The sequence below is a fragment of the Oncorhynchus tshawytscha genome, linkage group LG20, assembly GCF_018296145.1.
Source record: "Oncorhynchus tshawytscha isolate Ot180627B linkage group LG20, Otsh_v2.0, whole genome shotgun sequence".
Classification (NCBI taxonomy): Eukaryota; Metazoa; Chordata; class Actinopteri; order Salmoniformes; family Salmonidae; genus Oncorhynchus; species Oncorhynchus tshawytscha.
Window position 1 is genome coordinate 10,448,216 of NC_056448.1, and position 25,331 is coordinate 10,473,546.

Below are 25,331 nucleotides of genomic sequence, written 5' to 3' on the forward strand. Positions count from 1 at the left end.
CACAGCTGGTTGGAGAAACCATTCGAGTTGCACAAAATGAAATATAACGTTGCAGATAAAGTTAGGAATTAGTCAATTTCATTTTCACAACATCTAAAGACCAACATCACTACACTGAAAGCGTTGCTGCTTCTAAAATGACCTATTTGTTCATGTTTTCCAAAGCTCCCATACTGCAGAACGAGCAACGAGGAAGTCTATTGCAGGTGGTCTAAGTGTCTCAAAACCAAGTGAAATCCCTTCCATAACATGCCATTTGCATCAAAAGTAAAGATTTGGTTCAAAAATAGTGAACCAATCCTTTAATGAGATTTGAAAGTGTGATGTAGCTAATTCTCCAGATGGTGGCAGCAGCTGCATTGAGAATTTTAAGCAGATTTTCTTGAGGACTGTAGATATCTTCCATTTAGTTCAAAGGGTGGGATAATAGGACAAAGCACTGTTTCTTAATTTTTTTCTCTCCAGATTCAAAGATTTAAATCTCACCAGCCCAACCATTGTGTAACAAATAGTTTACTACCTGGATATCTTAAAACAATCATCGATATAGCCTAAGCTCTTGCAGTGACGCTGTAGAATGTATCAGGGACTTTCATTAAGCCCCTCACACCCTACTGCCAGTGCCCCCATGACGTCCCCTGTGCCCCTTCTCAGAGCGGCAGCCAAAGAGCAGTTCAAGTAGCTGGGAGCTCAGACTCTGGAGTTGGACATTAAGGAGGCCGGTGACGGCCAAGGCGGCTACTCTAAGGAGATGTCCAAGGAGTTAATTGAGGCTGAAATGAAGCTGTTTGCCAAGCAATGTCTGGAAGTAGACATCCTCCTCAGCACGGCACTCATCCCTGATATGCATAGTGACCACCAAGCACACACCTCACTACCGCTATCCCCTCCCATAGAGACAAATCTGTATCTCTTTGTCCTCTTCGACCTGCTTTACGTCTTCCTCTGCACTGCTGTCCTCCTAGTCTGATCTGTTTGTGTTCTGGCCTACTCCATTGTCATCGTCAAGCCATAAGGAGTTGGCAAGAGAGCAGAAAGACTGGCAACCAGTTTGTTGTCATCCCCGATTTCACCCCTTCTTTGTTCTTCCTCAATCACGTACGAAGTGCATGTACTGCTATCATCAGCTTTTATCTGTCCAATCCTCTCAGGTTCTAAGCTGCATTAAGGATTCATCAGCTCAGTTACCTAGTAGTACTTAAGACAGTGGTTAGGCCCTATCCATCTGGTTAACTCTGCCCCTCAAGTCTGAGTTGGTATTATTCCCTTCCTTAGTGTTTAACATGATTTTTGAATTACTTCCTCATCTCTGTACCCCACACATACAGATAATTGTAACGTCCCTCAGTCAAACAGTGAATATCAAACACGGATTCAACCACAAAGTCCAGGGAGGTTTTTCAATGCCTTGCAAAGATGAGCAGCTATTGGTAGATGGGTACAAAAATGTAAAAAGCAGACATCTGTTTGAGCATGGTGAAGTTATTAATTACATTTGGATGGTGTATCAATGCAAGCAGCTACTACAAAGATGCAGGCGTCCTTCCTAACTCAGTTGCCGGAGAGGAAGGAAACCGCTCACAGATTTCACTTTGAACCAATGGTTACTTTAAAACAGTTAGAGTGTAATGGCTTTGATGGGAGAAAACTAAGGATGGATCAACAAATCTAAAAGCGAGTGACGTTTGAAACAGTATTAGTGCACACCCAGCTAACTAGCTCGCCATTTCACATTGGTTACACCAGCCATTAGGCTGAGAGGCTTGAAGTCATAAACAGCGCTGTGCTTGGGAAGAGCTGCTGGCAAAACGCACGAAAGTGCTGTTTGAATGAATGATTACGGGCATGCTGCTGCTCAGTCAGACTGCTCTATCAAATCAGACTTAATTATAACATAATAACACACAGAAATACGAGCCTTTGGTCATTAATATGATCGAATCTGGAAACTACCATTTCGAAAACAAAACGTTTATTATTTCAGTGAAATACGGAACCTTTCGGTATTTTATCTAACGGGTGGCATTCCTAAGTCTAAATATTCTTGTTACATTACACAACCTTCAATGCATGTCATATTTACGTAAAATTCTGGCAAATTAGTTCGCAATGAGCCAGGCAGCCCAAACTGTTGCATATACCTTGACTCTGCGTGCAATGAACGCTAGAGAAATGACACAATTTCACCTGGTTAATATTGCCTGCTAAACTGGATCAGTAGTTATAACTAGTGATTATGATTGATTGTTTTTTATAAGATAAGTTTAATGCTAGCTAGCAATTTACCTTGGCTTCTACTACATTTGCGTAACAGGCAGGCTCCTTGTAGAGTGCAATGGTTAGAGCGTTGGATGAGTTAACTGTGCGGTTGCAAGATTGGAACCCCTGAGCTGACAAGGTATAAATCTGTCGTTCTGCCCCTGAACAAGGCAGTTAACCCACAGTTCCTAGGCCGTCATTGAAAATAAGAATGTATTCTTAACTGACTTGCCTAGTTAAATAAAAGGTATAAAAATACATAAAAAAATTGCAAAAAATAATCGGCGCCCAAAAATACCGATTTCCGATTGTTATGAAAACTTGAAATCGGCCCTAATTAATCGGCCATTCCGATTAATCGGTCGACCTCTAAAAGCAATTCAGTTTTATGAGTGTGCTTGTAAATCGACTGGGGAGTTTCAGGATTAAAAAAATAACAGAATGGAAATCCTAGAGAAAAACCTGGTTCCCACCAGACACTGGGAGATTAATTCACCTTTCAGCAGGACAATAACCTAAAACACAAGGCTAAATCTACACCCGAGTTGCTTACCAAGAAAACAGTGAATGTTCCATAGTAGCCTAAGTTAGTTTTGACTTAAATCTGTTTGACAATCTATGGCAAAACCTGAAAATGAGTGTCTAGCAATTATCAACAACCAATTTGACAGAGCTTGAAGAATTTTGAAAAGAATACTGGACAAATGTTGCACAATCCAGGTGTGGAAAGCTCTTAGTGACTTACCCAGAAAGACTCACAGCCGTAATCGCTGCCAAAGGTGAATCTAACATGTTTTGAATTTCTATTCTGCTTTGACATTAGAGTATTTTGTTTAGATTGTTGACTAATCAAAAGAGAACCACCGTACTCTCCCAGAAGCTTGCTGATGCGTAAAACCCACAAATTCAGACATTTTTTTAAATTTGTGGTGGGCTATCTCATTAATCGATGTCATGTATTTAGGTGAGAGGACACCTGGGGCAGTTGATTTGTGAGTTGCCTTTCGTGCCCGCTCCCATACCCTACAATTCTGTATTTCTTTGTAACTCATTTGTGTACAGGTAGACCAGAAAAGCCACATCCCTGACTGGCAGAGGAGTGGCAAACCTGATTGGAAGCACCTGCTGCTCATCAGTTGTTCTGTACAAGTGCTGTTTTGAATTAAACAAAATTGTACCTGGATGGCTGTAAAGCCGAAACGTCTGTGTACACAATCGCTAAAGCAGTGAAAATAATAAAAAAGATGTAATAATAAAGTAAGCCTTATGCGACATATTTTAGAATGCCAAGCCATTACAACTTTGTGTGTAGATCATTGACAAAAAAAGAAGACACATTTTTAATCCCACTTTGTAACATAACAAAATGTTGAAAAAGTCAAGTGGTGTGAATACTTTCTGAAGGCACTCTCTCTTGTCATGCATTGTTTACATTGGTAGACGGCCTTGATAAGATATGCAGCTGTAGTTGTGAATGACATTTTCCTTTCCACTGACATGGCATGTGGTGTCAAAGTCATTGATGTTGTGTAATGGTCCCATGTCTAGGACATGTATAGGGGACAGGATAACTAGCACTACAGGTTCTGTTAGGTGGGGAGCAGTGATGCAGTACTCGAGACCACATATTGAGTGTCTCTGTGTCGGATACATTTTTACTCGTTCTTGACTCGGTCTCGGACAGTGAGGACAGTGAGGACTCGTAATTTCTTCTCCAGACCAGCCAAGACCAGCGGAGTAAAAAACACATAATTATCTGTTTCTATTCATTCAGTGCAAAAAACATAATACACTCCTTTCTTGAAATATTCATCTTATGGCCTATTGAAACCTGGGATTCCTACTTTTCTCGTAACTTTACTTTAATTTACTTTCCTTGAAAAATATCCTCAAACTTTGTCTGAATTTCCTTGACTCGCTTGTAGGGAAGAGTGGGGGAAATGTTGAGGAAGTTGCAGGTTCACCATTAGTAAGGAGAGACGGGGGGGGAAATTGTAACAGTATTTATGTCTATTATAGACAGATTTGCGCAGTGCGGAGCCTATTGGGCCTTCTGTGTGTGACAGGCTTGTGATGCTGAAAGGACAGCAACCGTAATACCAGTGCACTCTCAACTGGTTGTCGCATGGAGCAGCTCACAGAAGAATGGCATCGATAGGAAAGACGTTTCAATGTATATCTACCAGTAAATGCTAACTGAGGCAACAATGGGTATGCAAACCAGGTATTGAAAAGGTTTTGTATGTAGTCTTATTTGCGAAGCGCTTTTCAGCAATTTCAGTCATAATGTAGTGTTTGCATGAGCATTTCTAAAGGCTTTGCTCAAAGAACCTTCCAAGTTAAATCAATTGATTGGCAGATGCTTTTATATCAAGCGTCTAATAGCCTAGCCAATGGCTGACTTAGCTAGCTAGCTGGATTTATCTCCCCAGAGTCCACCAAAGAAAAATCCTGATTGGTTATTTTTGGGATATTTTTTTTCTTCAACTGAAGACATAAAATCGGAACATCGTTGAAAATAATAATATTATTATTTTATAAATCCTTAGCCTTTCTCTGAAGGCATAGTAAGCCCACATTGTTCCCCACTGTGTTTGGGTTAGTAATCATTTGTAGAGTGTCTCTATTTTCCCTCAACATCCATTATTTACTATTCTGAATGTCTAAAGAATCCATATGTTCTGAAATAGGAACACAGAAATACTGGACTTTTTTTTATTATTATGGTGGTGATTTGACAATTACATTCATGGTCTTGTCATGGTCTTGAATTGGACTCTCATTTTTCTGGTCTTGGTCTTGTCTTGGACCCCTCGTCTCCCTCCCGGTCTTGAATCGGTCTCGCTTTAGGTGGTCTCGAACACAACACAGGTGGAGTGGCTGACTCCTTTGGTCTGGTCTACACAAGCCTACCCTGGCCTGATCAGTACTGCTGTGTCATATTCTGACCAGTTCAACTTGACCTTGGAAGAGTTTCTCTGTGTCTTCATGACATCCGTTTACTTTGAAGCTAGTTTAAACTTCAGAAAGAACCCGAAAACATTGCCTAGCATAAACCGAGATCAACAAATTGCAATTTGTTTATTTGCCAGGGTTTGATTAATTGTCTTTAAATCTAGACTTTAAGACATTGTTGTACAAAATGCTGACTAAAAGTAGACAAACTGCTGTGCTGATTGAGCACCCTGCTGGCACTGCAGACAAGAAGCTTATTCAACATCGTGTTGACCTCTCTGAACATGGTGCTGTGTCCTCAGGTCGCAAGGCTCCTATCCTGATCACCAAGAACATGGTGGAGAGCATGAAGGATGGCTCTGTGGTGGTGGACCGTGCCTGGAGAACTCTCTGTACACAAGGTCAGTCAAGACAATCTATTATTATTCTCATCTTCAGTTTCATCATTTGTTTCTCTTTTGACACCGTGGTGAACCTGCTTATGTCCGTATCATTTGGATTGCATAGACCTGGTACCGCAAGGCTACCTACTAAAATAGTGTAAATCCTTTTCTCAAAGGTTGATGAGAGAAGAATCCACAATTTGTCTTTCAGGAAAATAGCTGCTTCTGTTATTTTTAGGGTGTGACCCACATAGGCTTTGCTGACCTGCCCAGCCGCATGCCTACCCAGTCCAGCACCCTGTACTCCAACAACCTGACCGGACTCATCCGTGCAATCAGCCCTTCCACTGAGAACATCCACTATGAGGTCAAGGAGCAGTTTAACTATGGCACTATGGACCACATCATCAGAGGATCCGTTGTCATGCAGGTGATGTGAAGCAGCTGGGTTTGGTTACATCTGTTATTAGCGGCAGGAGCGGCAGGGTAGCCTAGTGGTTAAAGAGTTGGACTAGTAACCGAAAGTTTGCGAATTCGAATCCCCAAGCTGACAAGGTACAAACCTGTCATTCTGCTCCTGAACCAGGCAGTTAACCCACTGTTCCTAGGCTGTCATTGAAAATAAGAGTTGGTTCTTAACTGATTTTCCTAGTTAAATAAAGGTAAAATAAAAAAAACTTGCACAACGAGGGAAGACTGGTTAATCAGGGAATCTATGATGAATTTACTTGCTCTACCTCTGGAGTTGGCAAATGAAATGGGTCTCAATGTTTGCTTATGGAAATTGTTTTGGAAGATATTGGTCAAATGTGAATTTTGAACCCATAGGCTCCCTTTAGTTTTTTGGGGATTGTTGGTAGTTCTAACAATGTTGTCCTCTCTATCTGCTGTAGAATGGAAACAACCTCTTCCCAGCTCCTCTGCCCGATAATATCACAGTGGCAGCCCCTCCCAAACCCAAGAGCATGCAGGAGCTGGCCAAGGAGAAGGCTGCTGCCATGTCCCCCGTCAAGGCCACCCTGACCACCGCTGGCATGTACGCTGGAGGTGAGACACACCAGCACTGACTGCACTGACTGCCTAGACACTTCATTCATTTATACGTACATTGCCTTCCAGGGTCATGTTCAGGAGGTAACAAATGGAGGAAAATGATGTAAAAATGATTTGAAGCTACCTGGACTTAATGCTCATTTTCATGTTCTGTTCCACAATTTTTGCTACGGTGTGCCCTAACGAACACCACCCGGATCTAAGTCAGTTGTTTACTTAATTATAACTTAAGGGGAATAAAATGTCTGACACAGCAGAAAGCAGAGGATCCAGAGCAACACTGCTGGCTGTCAGAATAATGGTCTCCTAAACTGAACCATGTCATGAGTCTCTGTGAGCTTGTATGGTGGTCTCCCTCTCTCTCTTTCTCTCGCTCACCCTGACCTGGGTTAACAGGACTATCGTGGGGGGTTAAAGCAGCCTGTTAGTGTTTTATTACCTTTCACATTCATTACATTGTTCTATTCTCTACTAACACTAGCAAGTCATCCGCATAGCTTACTAATGTGGGAAAGGTGAGCTGTAACCCCATTCTGAGAGCAGCATCAGCCGTGATTAGACATAAACGCTACCCTGAACTGAAATCTGTGCAGATTATTTCTATTGGTTACAGGCGGCGGCTCAGAGGTTAGTCTGTGAGAGAGAGAGAGAGAGAGAGAGAGAGAGAGAGAGAGAGAGCGAAAGAGAGAGAGAAAGAGAGAGAGAAGGCAGGCAGGCAGGCAGTAACTCTCTGCTCTGTTCTGTTCTGGAATCAGATCAAAGAGACCCAGAGAACACAGCCTTCTTCCCCAACATTCAGATAAATGAGCCACAAACTGGGTTCACACGTAAATAAACACCCTGAGATAAACAAACAGGCACATTTATCTTTATGTCCTTTCATGAGTTAGTTCGTTCCGTATCTCTGTCTCTCCTCTATGAAGCCAAGGATGGAAGGTGCTGCTGGAACATCTTGATTTTCTGACCACCGGATCAACCATGCGAGAGGCCAGAAAGGCAAAATGGCTGAGAGCTCCTTTGAAATGAGGATTGGTCACCTAATTAGAGCTCACCCTAACCTGCCCCCCCCATCCCATAAACCACCACCAGCAGCCTCTTAGTGCCAGGAAACTAGGTATAATAAAATGTGAGATGACGAGCCCTCCCTCCCCCTGCTGTGTCTGTCTGAAGTGGTGCTGTAGCTGTTTCCCACAGACCCCTGCTCTGGTAGTGGAGACTGTAGATGGCAGCCCTGTAAACCCCGTTCACACATTCCCCCAAGCAGCTCGTTCTGGGTTGGCTGTGGTCGGCGCGTCGCCACCACTACAGTTTGGTTGCTGCAATTGCTGCCTAGCTGAAACGCTAATGGCATCATATCTGTCTCTTGTCCTCACTTAAGAAAATTAGCAGACAATAGAAAGAGTCTAGTTTGCCTCACAGGTCTCATTAAATTCATGTCAACACCTCATGGGGTTTAGAGACCTGCTATTCAGTATGGACATTGGATATGCGGTGTGGTGTAGTGTTATTAAGTTATTAATTAACTCTCTCCCTCCTTTCTCCCTCTCAGGTCTTGGCATCCTTTTAGGCCTGGGCCTGGCTTCCCCCAATGCAGCCTTCACTCAGATGGTGACCACCTTCGGCCCTGGCTACCATTGTGGTGTGGTGGGTGAGCCCAACAGTTCACTCCCCACTCATGTCCGTCACCAACGCCCTCTCTGGTGTGTGTTTATGAAGACTAATCTTAATGAACTGGATACAGAAGACTAAACAGAGGCACGTCATTATTTTGTAAAGTAGTATATTCAGGAATGTATATATATATATATATATATATATATATATATGAGGTAAAACTACTGAAGAAAATGCATCCAGGCCTAAGATGCATCACTTAGGATTTGGTTTCAAATGAGAATTTATCACATTTTAAAACACAGATGTTACTCATTTGATTTACTAATCTCTAAAAGGCATTGCTGTAACTGTGCAGAGGAGATTCCTTCACAGAACTGGCAGCTGATTCTCCCTCCACCTCCACACCTGCAGGTGCTCTCCTCTCAGTGATGAGTAGGACCTAGAGGGAACAGGAAATGATTCATGCTCCTTGTAGTCTGGGTGATTTTAAAGTACTACTCTAGAGTGTGGATCCTCTTCAAGCAACTGGAAGCATAGGTCTCAGGTTCCACTCTGAGTATGCAGAAGAACATAGGCTAATGAATTATAGAAGAGGAATCTGTAATTGAATATTAATTCTGTAAATAAAAGAGAGACTGATTATTAGGCTGATACAATTGTACATCAATGTTTGGATAGTGGCGAGAGGAAATTTGATGATTACTCAGTCCTAGTTGCAAAATACATTAATTTGCCACCATTGCAAATGAATAGTTCCTGATCATTGTTGCCCTTTCCCACCTTCCACATCTACTTCATTAACAGGAAGTGTTACAGACGGGGTGTGTGTGTGTGTTCGCAGCATGTTGATTACACTTGACACGGGCGGAAGTGACACGCTGGCTGTGATATCTACTGCTTTCGAGGGTGATGTGCCTCATTAAGCTTTTCCTTGTTCCTCCGGGCGGCGGTAGGGCACTGCAGTCAGGGCATTGGTCTGGGTCCAGGAACCAGGAAAGGTTTGAATGTCTTAATGAGCCCATGGTGGTCCAAAATTAAATCCTTCATGTCGCCCCAGACGCTAACTTCAGAAGAGGCATGGTGGTGGCATCCAATGGAGCAATTATCTCCCTAGACCTACTGCACAGTTCCTGTGAACCACTTTATTAGTCCACACTATACATACTGTGGCAAGAAAAAGTATGTGAACCCTTTGGAAATACCTGGATTTCTTCATAAATTGGTCATAAAATTTGATCTGATCTTCATCTAGGTCACAAAAATAGACAAACACAGTCTGCTTAAACTTATAACACACAAACAATTATACATTTTCATGTCTTTCTTGAACACACCGTGTAAACATTCCCAGTGCAGGGTGGAAAAAGTATGTGAACCCTTGGATTTAATAACTGCTTGACCCTCCATTGGCAGCAATAACCTCAACAAAATGTTTTCTATAGTTGAGGATAAAATCAAATGTATTTATATAGCCCTTCTTACATCAGCTGATATCTCAAAGTGATGTACAGAAACCCAGCCTAAAGAGAAAGAGAAAGAGAGAAAGAAAGAGAGAATCAGATAGAACATACTTAAATTCACACAGTACACCGGGTAAGACAGGAGAAATACTCCAGATATAACAGACTGACCCTAACCCCCCGACACATAAACTACTGCAGCATAAATGCTGGAGGCTGAGACAGGAGTAGTCGGGAGACTGTGGCCCCATCCGACAATACCCCCAGACAGGGCCAAACAGGCAGGATATAACCCCTCCCACTTTGCCAAAGCACAGCTCCCACACCACTAGAGGAATATCTTCAACCACCAACTTACAATCCTGAGACAAGGCCAAGTATAGCCCACAAAGATCTCCGCCATGGCACAACCCAAGGGGGGGCGCCAACCCAGACAGGAAGATCACGTCAGTGACTCAACCCACTCAAGTGACGCACCCCTCCTAGGGATGGCATGGAAGTGCACCAGTAAGCCAGTGACTCAGCCCCTGTAATAGGGTTAGAGGCAGAGAATCCCAGTGGAGATAAGGGAACCGGCCAGGCACAGACAGCAAGGGTGGTTCGTTGCTCCAGTGCCTTTCCGTTCACCTTCACACTCCTGGGCCAGACTACACATCATACTGAAGAGTCTGCGTCTCTCACATGGGTAGGCAGACCATTCCATAAAAATGGAGCTCTATAGGGGAAAGCCCTGCCTCTAGCTGTTTGCTTAGAAATTCTTGGGACAATAAAGGAGGCCTGCATCTCGTGACCGTAGCGTATGTGTAGGTATGTACTGCAGGACCAAATAGTAAAGATAGGTAGGAGCAAGTCCATGTAAATCTTTGTAGGTTAGCAGGTAAAACCTTGTAAGATCAGCCCTTGCCTTAACAGGAAGCCAGTGTAGAGAGGCTAGCACTGGAGTAATATGATCAGATTTTTTTGGTTCAAGTCACTAACTGAAGTTTATTTAGTGCTTTTTCCGGTTAGCTGGAAAGTAGAGCATTGCAGTAGTATAACCTAGAAGTAACAAATATATGGATACATTTTTCTGCATCATTTTGGACAGAAAGTTTCTGATTTTTGCAATGTTACGTAGATGGAAAAAAGCTGTCCTTGAAACAGTCTTGATATGTTCGTCAAAAGAGAGCTCAGGGTCCATAGTAACGCCGAGGTCCTTTAAGGTTTTATTTGAGACGACTGTACAACCATCAAGATTAATAGTCAGATTTAATAAAAGATCTCTTTGTTTCTTGGGACCTAGAACAAGCATCTCTGTTTGTGTGAGTTTAAAAGTAGAAACACAGGCTTTCAATGAGGGCAATTTTGGGGCTTCACCATGTTTCATTGAAATGCACAGCTGTGTGTCATCCGCATAGCAGTGAAAGTTAAAACTTCTTGACGCACCCATCCTGTTTCATTTTCATCAACACCCGCTGAATCGCAGCGCGACAAATTCAAATCAAATTACTAAAAATATGTAATTTTCATGAAATCACAAGTGCAATATAGCGAAACACAGCTTAGCCTGTTGTTAATCCACCTGGGGCTTCAGATTTCAATACAGCTTTTCGGCGAAAGCATAACAAGCGTTTATGTAAGAACATCTCTCTTAGTAGACAAAATATTACAAACACAGCAGCCAAGTAGATTGGTCACGAAAGTCAGAAAAGCCAGAAAAGCAATAGATTAAATCGCTTACCTTTGATGATCTTCAGATGTTTGCACTCACGAGACTCCCAGTTACACAATAAATGTTCCTTTTATTCCATAAAGATGATTTTATATCCAAAATACCTCCATTTGTTTGGCGTGTTATGTACAGAAATCCACAGGCTTGAGCGGTCACGACATCGCAGATGAAAATTCCAAATAGTATCCGTAATGTCCACAGAAACATGTCAAACGTTTTTTATAATCAATCCTCAGGTTGTTTTTAAAATATATAATCGATAACATATCAACCGGGACTGAAGCTTTTTCAATAGGAGAGGGAGAGACAATGGCTGCCCCACTCTGTTGCGCAAGCAAAACTCTGCGAACACCCAGCTATCCACTGACGCGATGTTATCTTTCTCACTCATTTTTCAAAATAAAAGCCTGAAACTATGTCTAAAGACTGTTGACACCTTGAGGAAGCCATAGGAAAAGGAATCTGGTTGATATCCCTTTAAATGGAGGCAAGGCATCCAATGGAACAGAGAACTTTCAGGAAAAACAGCACTTCCTGGTTTGATTTTCCTCAGGTTTTCACCTGCAATATCAGTTCTGTTATACTCACAGACAATATTTTCACAGTTTTGGAAAATTTAGAGTGTTTTCTATCCTAATCCGACAATTATATGCATATTCTAGTTTCTGGGCCTGATTGGCCTTGCCTAATGATTGTGTCTGAAGCTGGGCTTGCAGCACAGCTATCCTGGCCGTAAGGTGATCATTCTCCTGTATATTATGAGTACAGCGACTGCAATTAGAAGGCATCATGTTATTAATGTTACTACTTAGCTTTGGCTGGTGGAGGTCCTGACGAACCACGTCCAGATAAAGCGTCCGGAGTGAAAAAGTTGAATGAAAAAAAGTAGAGCGAGGGAAAAACTAAAAATATAAACGATAATTAAAAAGTAAAAATCGTAAAGTTGTCAGGTAGCAAAGTAAGGTTAGCAACAAAACGCACAGCAGCACGTAAACAAGTCTGCAAGTTGTGACCAGAAATGACGAAAGTTAGGGTAGTCTGACACAATTAATCACCTGCACAACGGTCTGGAGTAATTCTGGACCATTCCTCTTTACTAAACTGTTTCAGTTCCACAATATTCTTGGGATGTCTGGTGTAAACCACTCTCTTGAGGTCATGCCACAGCATCTCAATTGGGTTGAGGTCAGGACTGACTGGGCCACTCCAGAAGGCTTATTTTCTTCTGTTGAAGCCATTCTGCTGTGGATTTACTTCTGTATTTTGGGTTGTTGTCCTTTTGCATCACCTAACGTCTGTTGAGCTTCATTGGCAGACAGATAGCCTAACATTCTCCTGAAAAACGTCTTGATATACTTGGGAATTCATTTTTCCATCGATGATAGCAAGCTGCCGAGGCCCTGAGGCAGCCCCAAACCATTATGCTCCCTCCACCATAGTGTATAGTTAAGATGAGGTTTTGTTGTTGGTGTGCTTTGCATTTTTTTCTCCACACATAGTGTTGTGTGTTCCTTCCAAACAACACAACTTTAGTTTAATCTGTCCACAGAATATTTTGCCAGTAGCTCTGTAGAACATCCAGGTGCTCTTTTGCAAACTTCAGATGTGCAGCAATGTTTTTTTTGGGACAGCAGTGGCTTCTTCCATGGTGTCCCCCCATGAACACCATTCTTGTTTAGTGTTTTATGTATTGTAGACTCGTCAACATAGATGTTAGCATCTTCCAGAGATGTCTGTAAGTCTTTAGCTGACACTCTAGGATTCTTCTTAACCTCATTGAGCATTCTGCGCTGTGCTCTTGCAGTCATCTTTGCAGGACGGCCACTCCTAGGGAAGGTAGCAACAGTGCTGAAATTTCTCCATTTATAGGCAATTTGTCTTACCTTGGACTGATGAACATCTAGGCGTTTAGAGATACTTTTGTAACCCCCTTCCAGCTTTATGCAAGTCAACAATTCTTAATCTTAGGTCTTCTGAGATCTTTTTTGTTCGAGGCATGGTTCACATCAGGCAATGCTTCTTGTGAATAGCAAACTCAAATTTTGTGAATGTTTTTTATGGGGTAGGGCAGCTCTAACCAACATCTCCAATCTCGTCTCATTGATTCGACTCCAGGTTAGTTGACTACTGATTTCAATTAGCCTTTGGAGAAGTCATTAACCTAGGGGTTCACGTACTTTTCCCAACCTGTTTAAATTATGTATTGAATATAGACAAGAAAAATACAATAACTTGTGTGTTATTAGTTTAAGCACACTGTGGTTGTCTATTGATGTGACTTAGATGAAGATCAGATCAAATTTGATGTCAAATTTATGCAAAATCCAGGTAATTCCAAAGGGTTCACATACTTTTTCTTGCCGCTGTACCCTGGCCCCCGCACCACCCTAGTCATTCTCAGTCTCTCTGCTCACACATTGTCTCTTAGGTGTGTTCCCCACATATTTGGCATTACCTAAACCATTCCTTTTATCTTGGTCATGCAAAGAAGTGGAAACATTGAAGCCATTGGAGTTAAGGTTATTGCTGTGCCAAATGTAATAAAGCTGAAAGAGCTGTTCGAGCCCAAGACATTAGTGAAGTATATTGGAATTTCAGATTCTTAAGAGGGAGAGAGAGAAGTCTTTTTCAATCTCTGTCTGGAGCGTTGGGTTACTTTTGATGAGGAGCCCTTGGTTTTGTCCAATGGCTGGCACCATCCTCATGACAGCTTTTTAATCTACCTGAAACTGTTGAGTCACAATTAGCTAAAGTCTTTCCCTTCTGAAGTCCGCCCTGCGTGGGATGTGACGAAGAGACGCTTCTGGGATAACTGTCATCCCATGGGACTTCACCTTTATTGTGTGTGTGATCAATATAGACATGACTGGCTGACTATCTAAGAGCTGGCTTGATAAGTTAGTGCTATGTAGGTGGTATTGGTGTCTACTTGGTCTATTTGGCATGTCTGTGATCTCTATGGCCTGAGTATGACGCCTTTGTTTTCCAAAAGTAACTCGCCCTCTTTTAAAGGGAGGGAAACTTCAGGCGGGGATCTGATGGCATTAAGGGCTCAAAGTTCACCTGGTGTGTAGATTATTGTGAGCAGCATGTCTCGCTTTTTTATGAACTTTTTTTTTTAATTAACTTTTTTTTTTTAAGTACTTTTTTTTCCTTTCTTTTTTTTCCGCAATTTCGTGGTATCCAATTGGTAGTCAAAGTCTTGTCCCATCGCGGCAACTCCCGTACGGACTCGGGAGAGGCGAAGGTCGAGAGCCGTGCATCCTCCAAAACACAACCCAGCCAAGCCGCACTGCTTTTTGACACGATGCCCGCTTAACCCTGAAGCTAGCCACACCAATGTGTTGGAGAAAACAACGTACACCTGGCAACTATGTCAGCGTGCATGCGCCTGGCCCGCCACAGGAGTCGCTAGAGCCCGATGGGACAAGGACATCCCGGCCGGCCAAACGCTCCCCTAACCCGGACGACGCTGGGCCAAATGTGCGGCGCCTCATGGGCCTCCTGGTTGCGACAGAGCCTGGACTCAGAACCAGGATCTCTAGTGGCACAGCTAGCAGTGCGATGCAGTGCCGTAGACCACTGCGCCACTCGGGGGACGACGACACCATGTCTCTCTTTTTGACAGAGTGTGCGAGGTGATGTTTCTAGCCTAATTGTCTGCTGTATGTATTTCCTGTGACACTGAGGTAGCGTGCAGTCACCTTTTAATTCAAACCTTGGCCTGTCTCTGTGACTAATTGTTACTGAGGAGTTCCAGAACGGGACAGCCAGGAAAAGCTCACTCATTCAGTCAGACACATAAACACATGACTGGGAGCAGGTTGGCTCTGTCTGACCAGCCTGTTGTTGTGTTGTTCACTGCTGTACAGCAGGCTGCATTTGTAAGTCATTATAGGGCTGATGGCTATCAGGACTCCCTCTGCGCTCTGACATTTTCCTCATTAAGCTGTGCTGCTGCGCTCGAATGCAATGTGTAAGAAACATGCCTCTCTGTACAGCACATCAAATGTTATAAAGCTTTGTTTGTCTGACAGGGCAGAGAAGCAATAATGTTTCAGTGTTTTGTCATTGTCATTTGACATTTGACATCAGTTCAACACATGTGGGACTAATTGAAAAACATGTCTGTAATGTGATCTAAGCTGTGCTTACTGTGTGTGTGTGTTTATTCCAGGTCTGACTGCTGTGGGCAGTCTGTCTCTCATGAGGGGGGTCAACATCGCTGGCGAGTGACTCTGGACTAAACCAGACAGTAACTGTGAAAACAGATAGTGAATGGAGCAGACAAGCTCCCCTTACCTCAAAATTGTACCCCTTTTGGAGACCTTATATAAGATCTTAGAATACGTAAGATACGTGGATATCAGACCCCTTTAGGGCCATTTATTTCACTTGACTATCTATTAAGAAACTGCTTATTGCTCCACTGTGCCCTCTTCCTCAGCTTTGACCGTTAGTTGACCGTTCGTGCCCTTCCCTAACTCCCTTTAGGTGGAAAAGAAGGAACTTCACACATGAACTGGAAATGACTGAGTGGTCTTCAAAAGGGCCATGGCCATGCAATAAACCAGGCTTAGTCTAGCTCTGCTGAGAAGAAATGAGGGAACGTTGTTAATGGTAGTGTCGGGAAAGTCTTTGGTGCATCGTTCTAGACAGCCGCTGAGTCACTCATTCAAAGGCAACCCGCTGCAGCGGTCCAGAGGTCCCAGTCTGTGCGAGGGTGCTCCAACAGGCCAGAACACTGAGCAGGGTCAAAGATCATGGCAGGGATTCATTTGCTGTAATAACCAGTTATTATGACTCTCTCAGATCTCTTTGTGCATATGTTCCAGTGTGCTTAAAGTGCACCTCTTCAAATATATCTATATTCATTTTCTTTAAAGAGCAGGTGTTTAATTTAGTTTTAAAGTCCCTATTGGTTTCCATTCCACATGCAACATTTCTTAGTGGTCTACCGCACCATCCATAAACCTTCAGTAACATAAAAACGGACATTCCACCATTTGTTTCCTAGCCCTTCTGCTACAATTTTTATATTGTGAAGTGAATACACCAAAAAATTGCCCTCCAATTTAGTTTCAATAAACTAACCCTGAAATTTATAGAGTACCTGCTCCTCATACAATGGGTTGAGGAATCGTTTTTTCTTCTTCTGGCTCTTGCCTTTTGTATTGCCATGTGTTTTTACAGCGGCAGCACGGAAAAATCCTGTGCATGCTTTTATTCAATACCTGCCCTTTGCATTCTTGAATCTGAATGTATTGACTCTGAGCCTCAAGTCTGAAATATTTTTTTAAATTATTGGTGTGTTTAAGTGATTGAGGTCTGGGCTGGGCTAAAATTAGTGCGTACAGCTGAAGTGACAGATGTTAGCCACTGGATAACCTGTCTGAGTGTGGGGGTGTAGTGGCGATGTAGAGAACCCAGAGGTTGCTTTTGGAATGTAATGTGATCCGCCCCAGCAGAATGAAGTGTTCCGTCTGGCCGTTATATCAGGGGAGCGATTCCACCAAGAAAACCCCCAGCTACTACATTCACTAAATTTGCTTTTAGGAACCATTTGTGCGCACACTTTTAATGGGTTACTGAAATATCAAATAAGGGTGCTATAAATATTTGAAATATGAAATAACCGTCTTCACCCTGTTATACCTGAAGCGTTCCAAACAGAGTGTATATGCAGACCGTTGTCTACCAGGTTGAGTTTGACTGGTTTTGTTCTCTTTCTCTCTCAGGTGGTTTCCTGGTCACCAAGAAGATGCTGGACATGTTCAAGCGTCCCACTGACCCTCCAGAATACAACTACCTGTACCTACTGCCCACCGGGTTGTTTGTGGGGGGCTATGGAGTCGCCATGCAGGCTGGCTACAAAATTGAACAGGTGAGCATCACCTAACCCTAACCTCTATCTCTCTCTGTAGATTACGTACCTGGGCTCTGGTATGTGCTGTGTGGGAATCCTGGCTGGTCTGTCCAACCAGTCCACTGCATGCCTGGATAATGCCCTGGGCATGATTGGTGTGGCAGGGGGCATCGCTGTCACCCTGGGCTTCCTGGCACAGATGAGTGTCGCCATGGCTGTGGGTGGCATCGCTGGTAAGTGTGTGCATGCTTGAGTGTGCAAAACATTAGGCATAGACCATGACATAGACTGACCAGGTGAATCCAGGTGAAAGCTATGATCCCTTATTGATCTCACTTGTTAAATCAGTCACAATCAGTGTAGATGAAGGGAAGGAGACAGGATAAATAAGGCTTGAGACAATTGAGACATGGATTGTGTGTGTGTGTCATTCAGAGGGTGAATGGGCAAGACAAATTATTTAAGTGCCTTTGAACTGGGTATGGTAGTAGGTGCCAGGTGCACCTGTTTGAGTGTGTTGAGAACTGCAATGCTGCTGGGTTTTTCATGCTCCACAGTTTCCTGTGTGTATCAAGAATGGTCCACCACCCAAAGGACATCCAACTTGACATAACTGTGGAAAGCATTAGAAACAACATGGGCCAGCATCCCTGTGGAATGCTTTCGACACCTTGTAGAGTCCATGCCCCAACGAATTGAGGCTGATCGGTAGGCGAAAAGGGGTGCCAAATCAATATTAGGAAGGTGTTCCTAATGTTTTGTACTCTGTGTGTGTGTGTGCGTGTGTGTGTTGGATTTGTATGCCTGAATGATCTGAACAACATATGTTATTTACTGTAGTCGACATGTGTTGTCTCCTTCAATCATATGAGTAACTGCTTACTGCTCATACTGCAGCTGTGCTGAGATAATGGTCACCATCATGTCTTAAGCATGTTCCAGTCAAGTCAATCCACATGGTAATTCTTCCTGGAATCAAGTTGTAACCTAGACTAAGCCATCCGTTCAGACCTTAGCCTGTTTGCTTTTCCAAATGCTCATATTAACCCCGTCCATGTCTGCGGGGCTTTAAGAAGAACACACACACCAGAACACACACACACGGAGGTGCACTCACAAACAAGGAATTTCCCCCAAACATCAGCCATACCTGTGCCTCAGGACTGCCCGTTCCCCAGCAATCCTTAGGGTGTGTGTCTTTGCGCACGTCTCTGTGTGTGTTGACCGGTCCTCATCCCCTCTGCCCCCCAGAGTTGGGTATCGCTAGGAAGATCCAGATCACAGCCTGGTGGGTCTGGCTACAGTGCTGACCTACGTGGCAGAGTACATGATCGAGTACCCTCACTTTGCTACCGACCCGGCTGCCAACCTCACCAAGATCATCGTCTACCTGGACACCTTCATCGGAGGGGTCACCTTCAGCGGATCCCTGGTGGCTTATGGGAAACCACAAGGTGAGGACGGACGATTGTGATTGGGAATAGTGATGCATTATATTTGAGTCCTATGTAATTCTATGGGATTGGGGAGTTGGACGTGGGATGTTGTTTTTGTTGGGAGCTGCAAGTGAAAAGGGGTAGGAAATCCTAGGCCAAGCACGCCATGAGTTTTTACGGTTCCACTTTGACCTACATTTCCTGTCAGCAAATGAGGCAGTTAAAGCAATACGCATATTCCTTATACATATTCATCATCACGGCCCATTGACTTGATCAATTTGTCCATAGATGTTATTATTCATACACTATATACAAACGTATGTGGACACCCCTTCAAATTAGTGGATTCGGCTATTTAAACCACGCCTGTTGCTGACAGGTGTATAAATAGAGCACACAGCCATGCAATTGCAACAGACAAACATTGGCAGTAGATTGAAGAGCTCAGTGACTTTCAACGTGGCACTGTCATAGGATGCCACCTTTCCAACAAGTCAGTTCGTCAAATTTCTGGCCCGCTAGAGCTGCCCCGGTCAACTGTGCTGTTAAGTGATGTTATTGTGAAGTGGAAATGTCAAGGAGCAACAACTGCTCTGCCGCAAAGTGGTAGGCCACACAAACTGACAGAACGGGGCCGCTGAGTGCTGAAGTGTGTTGCGCATAAAGATCGTCTGTCCTCGGTTGCAACACTCACTACCGAGTTCCAAACTGCCTCGGGAAGCAACGTCAGCACAACAACTGTTCGTCGGGTGCTTCATGAAATGCGTTTCCATGGCTGAGCAGCCGCACAAAAGCCTAAGATCGCCATGCATAATGCCAAGTGTCAGCTGGAGTGCTGTAAAGCTTGCCGCCATTGGACTCTGGAGCAGTGGAAATGCATTCTCTGGAGTGATGAATCACGCTTAACTATCTTGCAGTCCAATGGACAAATCTGGGTTTGGCAGATGCCAAGAGAATGCTACCTGCCTGAATAGATAGTGCCAACTGTAAAGTTTGGTGGATGAGTAATAATGGTCTGGGGCTGTTTATCATGGTTCTGTCTAGGCTGTACTTCCAACTTTGTGGCAACAGTTTGGGGAAGGCCCTTTACTGTTTCAGCATGAGAAAGCCCTAGTGCTCAAAGTAAGGTCTATACAGAAATGGTTTGTGGCCTGCACAGAGCCCTGACCACAACCCCATTGAACACCTTTGGGATGAATTGGAATGCTGACTGCAAGCCAGGCCTAATCACCCAACATCAGTTCCCAACCTTACTAATGCTCTTGTGGCTGAATGGAAGCAAATCCCCGCAGCAATGTTCCAACATCTAGTGGAAAGCCTTCCCAGAAAAGTGGAGGCTTCGATAGCAGCAAAGCAGGGACCAACTCCATATTAATGGCCATAATTTTGGAATGAGATGTTCAATGAGCAGGTGTCTACATACTTTTGGTCACGTAGTGTATATATATTACATGCATACATTTTACTGCGTTTTCAGGAATGTTATGATCATGGGCACCACATCTCAATTTAAACAGCTTGGGTTTGATCCAATAACCCTCTGGTCAGTAGTAGACCAGTAGACCAGTAGTGGTCTGGGTCCTTCAGGTTGATGCCTGAGCGTCTGTACCCGAGTCTGCACCCCTCCTCTCAGTCCCCTGTCCCAGCCGTGCCACCCAGGCCCCCCTGCTCCAAGCTAGGCCAGGCGGAACCTTTCCCAGTTTGGCACTAATTAGCCCCTCCGCCCCCAGTCATTTTCCACTTGTTCCCGAAAGCTGGAACGCATTATCCCAGGGAGCGTTCCCACTCCACAGTCCCACTGGAACCTGGAAAACCTGCTCCGATAAAAGATTAAAACGCCCATTTTCCGCAAAATGCACATTTCACGCTAGATACGTTTTTCTTGTTATTTTCTTTTGCATTTTGTTTTTCAGTCGTGGGTTTGCTTTTGGAAGGCTTTCAAATGAGGAAAAGAGTGAATGAAACATCACAATGCGTCCCATGTCACAGGCGGTGGAATCCAGATGCTGGCTCTGTTCATTTGATTATCAACGTGTATTCAGTTTCAATTTAGCATGAAACAGCCACATGAACACATTTAAGTCTCTGAAATGAAAATCAATTCTCTGTTATCTTTCTACCTGCCTGCCAAAGATTGAATTAGTTCAAGGATAAACTCCCTTTTTAATCCTTACAATGTGTGTGATAGTAACATCCTTGGATAATAATTCAAATGCTCACTTTCAGATTGTTCTTCAAAAGTGGATGAGGACTGAATACTTGTAACTGAAGGCCATAATATATTAGATGGGCACCGCATAGTAATGTCCTGATATGCATTTAGCTCTATATGTCCATGCCTACAGTCTTTCTTCTCCTCCTCTCTCCAGGTGTGCTGATGCTATGAACGCTGGGCTGATGGTCTCCAGTGTGGGCCTGATGATCCCCTACATGCTGGACCCCAGCTACACAACAGGCTCTGTGTCCTCTCTCTCGGCCGTCATGGTACGACCTAATCAAATAAATAGATTTACTGGGACGGACATCCCCATTCAAATCAATGTTTTAAGTTAAGATGGTGAAGTGACATTTGTGTTTTTTGAGAGTCTTTTCCTGTTCTAATAATTCTATATCTATGGCCCTAATATCCACCAACCTGGACTGACCTGTAAACGTTGAACTGATTCTTAGAAATACGATGGAAGTCGTATCTCCTTTTGAAATCCTGTGCTCCAGCCCATTTTAGGTAAGTTCAGCTATCCTTCAATAAAAAGCACTCTGCTCACAATCCTGCTCCACTGTTGGCCCTTAAGGAGAGTTTTCATTGGAAGCATTAACCATAGGATCAATCCATAATATGATGATAGATGGAAGGTCAACTAAGATGATGAGGTTTTGAAGCAGCGCTGAGAGAAGGTGGTTCTGGTTAAAACTGTTGTGAATGTTGGCTGCTCAGGCCTCCGTGTGGTTTTTGACGTTGGATAAATCAACGGATATTCATTTTTTACGTAAATAATATCACACCACTCTGACTGATAAGGTGTAGCTAAACAATCACCTGTGCCTGAGCGTGAATGTCTTTAAAAGGAGATCTGATATTGTTCAAGTCCTGCCCTCACTGTTTGTTTGATGGAGTGTATCGTTGCATAATGTGAGGTAGCTGGCTCTGGTTAGAGCCTTTCCCTGAGTTAGGGATCTTGGAGAGTAACACTAGGATGATATCATAGAGAGCACTTGAAATGAATACTCCTTGTTTTAACAAACACCTAATGCACTGACTGAGGCCCACCACGACCTGATAGGGGTTAAATACACTACATTTCTACTGCCTGATCAGATTTCTCTATTTACCATTCAATAATACAGGTTGTCTGCTTATGCCCACGTGTTTCAGGACAGTGCAGACGTGTGAGTTTATATAGGCCAGGCCTACACACACGTATGACACATGCTCTATGCATGCCTTCTTTTGTATGGACAGTGTATTGAATTTAGCAACACATTAATGAATTGTCTTGTTTTATTATGCCCACTGCCATATCAACCTTCAGTCTAAAGGTAGTCTTGCTCTTCTAGGGCCTGACAACAGCCATGGGTGATCATCACGGTGCTCAGCAGCTACTCCGGCTGGGCCCTGTCTGCTGAGGGTTTCCTGCTCAGCAACAACCTGCTCAACATCGTAGGGGCCCTCATCGGCTCCTCAGGGGCCATTCTCTCCTGCGTCGTGTGTGGTAAGGAAGTCCGTTGGTCTGTATTTTCGAAGTGTCACACATCCCATAGAACAGGGGTATTCAACTCATACCCTACGATGTCTGGAGCCTGCTGGTTTTCTGTTCTACCTGATAATTATTTGCACATACCTGGTGTCCCAGGTCCTTGATGTAGAGGGGAACAATGAAAAAACGCAGTGGAACTGGCGTCGAGGTCCAGAGTTGAGTTTGAGGGCTATAGAATGATTAAAGTATGGAGCCTATAGTACTTCCGTCTGTCTGTATTTAGTAAGTGTCATACATCAGACAGTATGGGATAAATAGACCGCATCAGCTCATAACCTACATATAAACCTTGAAGATGCTAAAATGTGCAAGAGGCAGTTTCTGTGCTTCCAACGTTCTCCACTAGGAGGAACTCTATAACTGTACTTAAATGCCTTCTTGGCGGCATTGACTGCCTGAAAGAAACTGGGTTCACTGAAAAATGCAGTTGACTCAAAAAGGTTGAGCAGCTTTTAATCCTATCCATCTCTGTACTCCCCCTCCTCTCTCTCCTCTCCCCCTGGCTAGGGGCTAGGCCATGAACCGTTCCCTTGCCAACGTACATCATCCACTGGGTCAGGCAAGCCCATGGAGATCATAGGAACGTGGACCAAACTGTCAAAATGATCGAAGACGCCCACAACATCATCATCACTCCAGGTAAAGTAAAAACCCAACAACACGCACACACACACACACACACACACACACACACACACACACACACACACACACACACACACACACACACACACACACACACACACACACACACACACACACACACACACACACACAGCATTAACACAGTGATACTTACACACACCGGAGCACTGACAGGGTAGGTTCATGTAAACCACCCACGTACACAGGGTTCAACTGACAAATGTTTTTAAGACCTAGAGAGTAAGTGCGTTGTGGCCAAAGGTCTTGTGCAGAAAGTAGAAAACATGGTCCTTTGCGATCCACATTTTTCAGAAATTCCCAAACTTTTTTTCTATGTTTAGCTAACCTCTATTGACCTTGTTACATCACCAGTTAATTTGCTCAACTTCATTGGGGCACCTTTCAAGTAGGGCCCGTCAGGCATGCAGGCCCACTCTATCCCGAGGTGGTCCAAGAGCCTGGGTCGTGTTTTGGAGTAGGGTTTATTGAAACTTTGACAGACCTCTGTATAATCTCACTCTCTGTCTTTTCGCTCTCCCACCCTGTCTGAAAACCCGTCCCCTGACGACAGCTCTCTGCACATGGCTTCTCCAACCTAGTGGCGAAGTGAACTGTTGAGTGAGAAGTCAGCTCTATCTCTCCTGCCTGGCAGTGCAGCCTCAACCTGCGCTGGTCCATACAGTATGCTGCTCCCAGAGAAAATAAAGGAGTAGAAAAGAAGGCTCTTTTTTATGGGCTTTAATATGCGGTACCCATGGGGCTCTGGTCAAAAGTAGTGCACTATAAATGGAAATGGGGACCCTGGTCAAAAGTAGTGCACTGTAAAGGGAATAGGGTGCCATTTGGGACACAACCCCAACCTAGTGGCTGGCTCTGCTCTGCTCTTCTAAACTGCCTGGTTGTCTGTGGCTCGGCTTGACCTCCTGGGCCAGTAAGTGTAATCGCCTCCAGCAAAGCTTATGGCTCTGTCTGTCCTCTGTCTGCGTCGGCATCCACTTTGTTCTCTACAACAGAGAACTGGACCATTATGGGCAGACAGGACGAACAGATGGAGGGGTGATGAGATGTGGGAGGATGAATAAAGAGAAGGGGAGAAAGGATGATGAACGTGGCACTCCAGAGTAAACAGGCATGGGGGGCCAAGCACAACAGAGATGGCTCCTTCATTTAAAACACACCGACGCAGGCAGTCCAGCCTCCAGCCATCCAGCAGGGCTCAACCCTACGGTGTCCTGACCCAGCCATGGACCTTGACTGTAGACGGTCAGACCCTATCTAACATGGATGTACACCATTGGGCCCATGTAGATAGTGGGGGAGATGTTACTATATCTATTGTGGAGGATGTTCTGAACTTCTAAAGTACACAGTTGTCTAACTGACTACTGCAAAACCCAGACTTGTTTTTGTATCCAAACATTTTCAAGCATCTTCTCCAAATGTAACCAAATTAGCCGGTGTTTGTGTGCCAGGTAGTCCTGCCAGACTGAAAGGTGATCCTCAGCTTCCAAGGCCTGGTATTATGGTGCACTGTTCCACAGTTGCTCTCTGTGTTGTCAGTGGGTCCCAGATTCTCCTGCTGACTGCAGTGCACTACACTACACCAGGCCCGAGCTGGAACCGGAGCTGTCTTGTTTTCCTTTTCACGTTTCCTATAATTGGACCAGTCACAGTCACTTTGCTTGATTGACATCAGTGGAAACATTTAAGACTTTTTTTTAATAAACACTGGCGTTGTCTGGATGGGGTTGTTTTCGTTAGGAGAAAAGCTTGTGTTTGAGAGTCTGCATGAAAAAGTTGAAAATCATTAAGGAGCTAGTGTGGACCGTAGTTATGCTCAGTGCAACATGCTGTGTTGAAAGCAGAGTATTTGACGGCTGTTGTGACAGGCCTATCAAACGTTGTAAACAGCAATTGAGGCTTTAGATTATCCATTTGCTGTGAATTATTGTTTCTCTTTTTTGGATGGTGGTCATTTCAGGAAGAGGCTTCTCAACTCTGCACGGGGCCGATGAAAGATAAGTGTTGATGGTCCTTGTTGTGTTTGACTGGCCTAGATTGGCTTTGGAATGGTGAAGACCAGTGAATAAAGGCTTACTTGGTCTTTTGAGTTAGAAATGTCCTGTCTACCACATGTACTGGAGCAATTAAATGTGCACTTGGACATTAATTGTAAGTACGATCATCC

The 25,331-nt window shown here is 43.9% G+C and overlaps 1 pseudogene; it reads left to right on the plus strand.

Moving 5' to 3' along the window:
- Window positions 1-628: 628 nt before the first annotated feature.
- LOC112219741 overlaps window positions 629-25,331 on the plus strand; it is a 34,076-nt pseudogene continuing 9,373 nt past the window's right edge.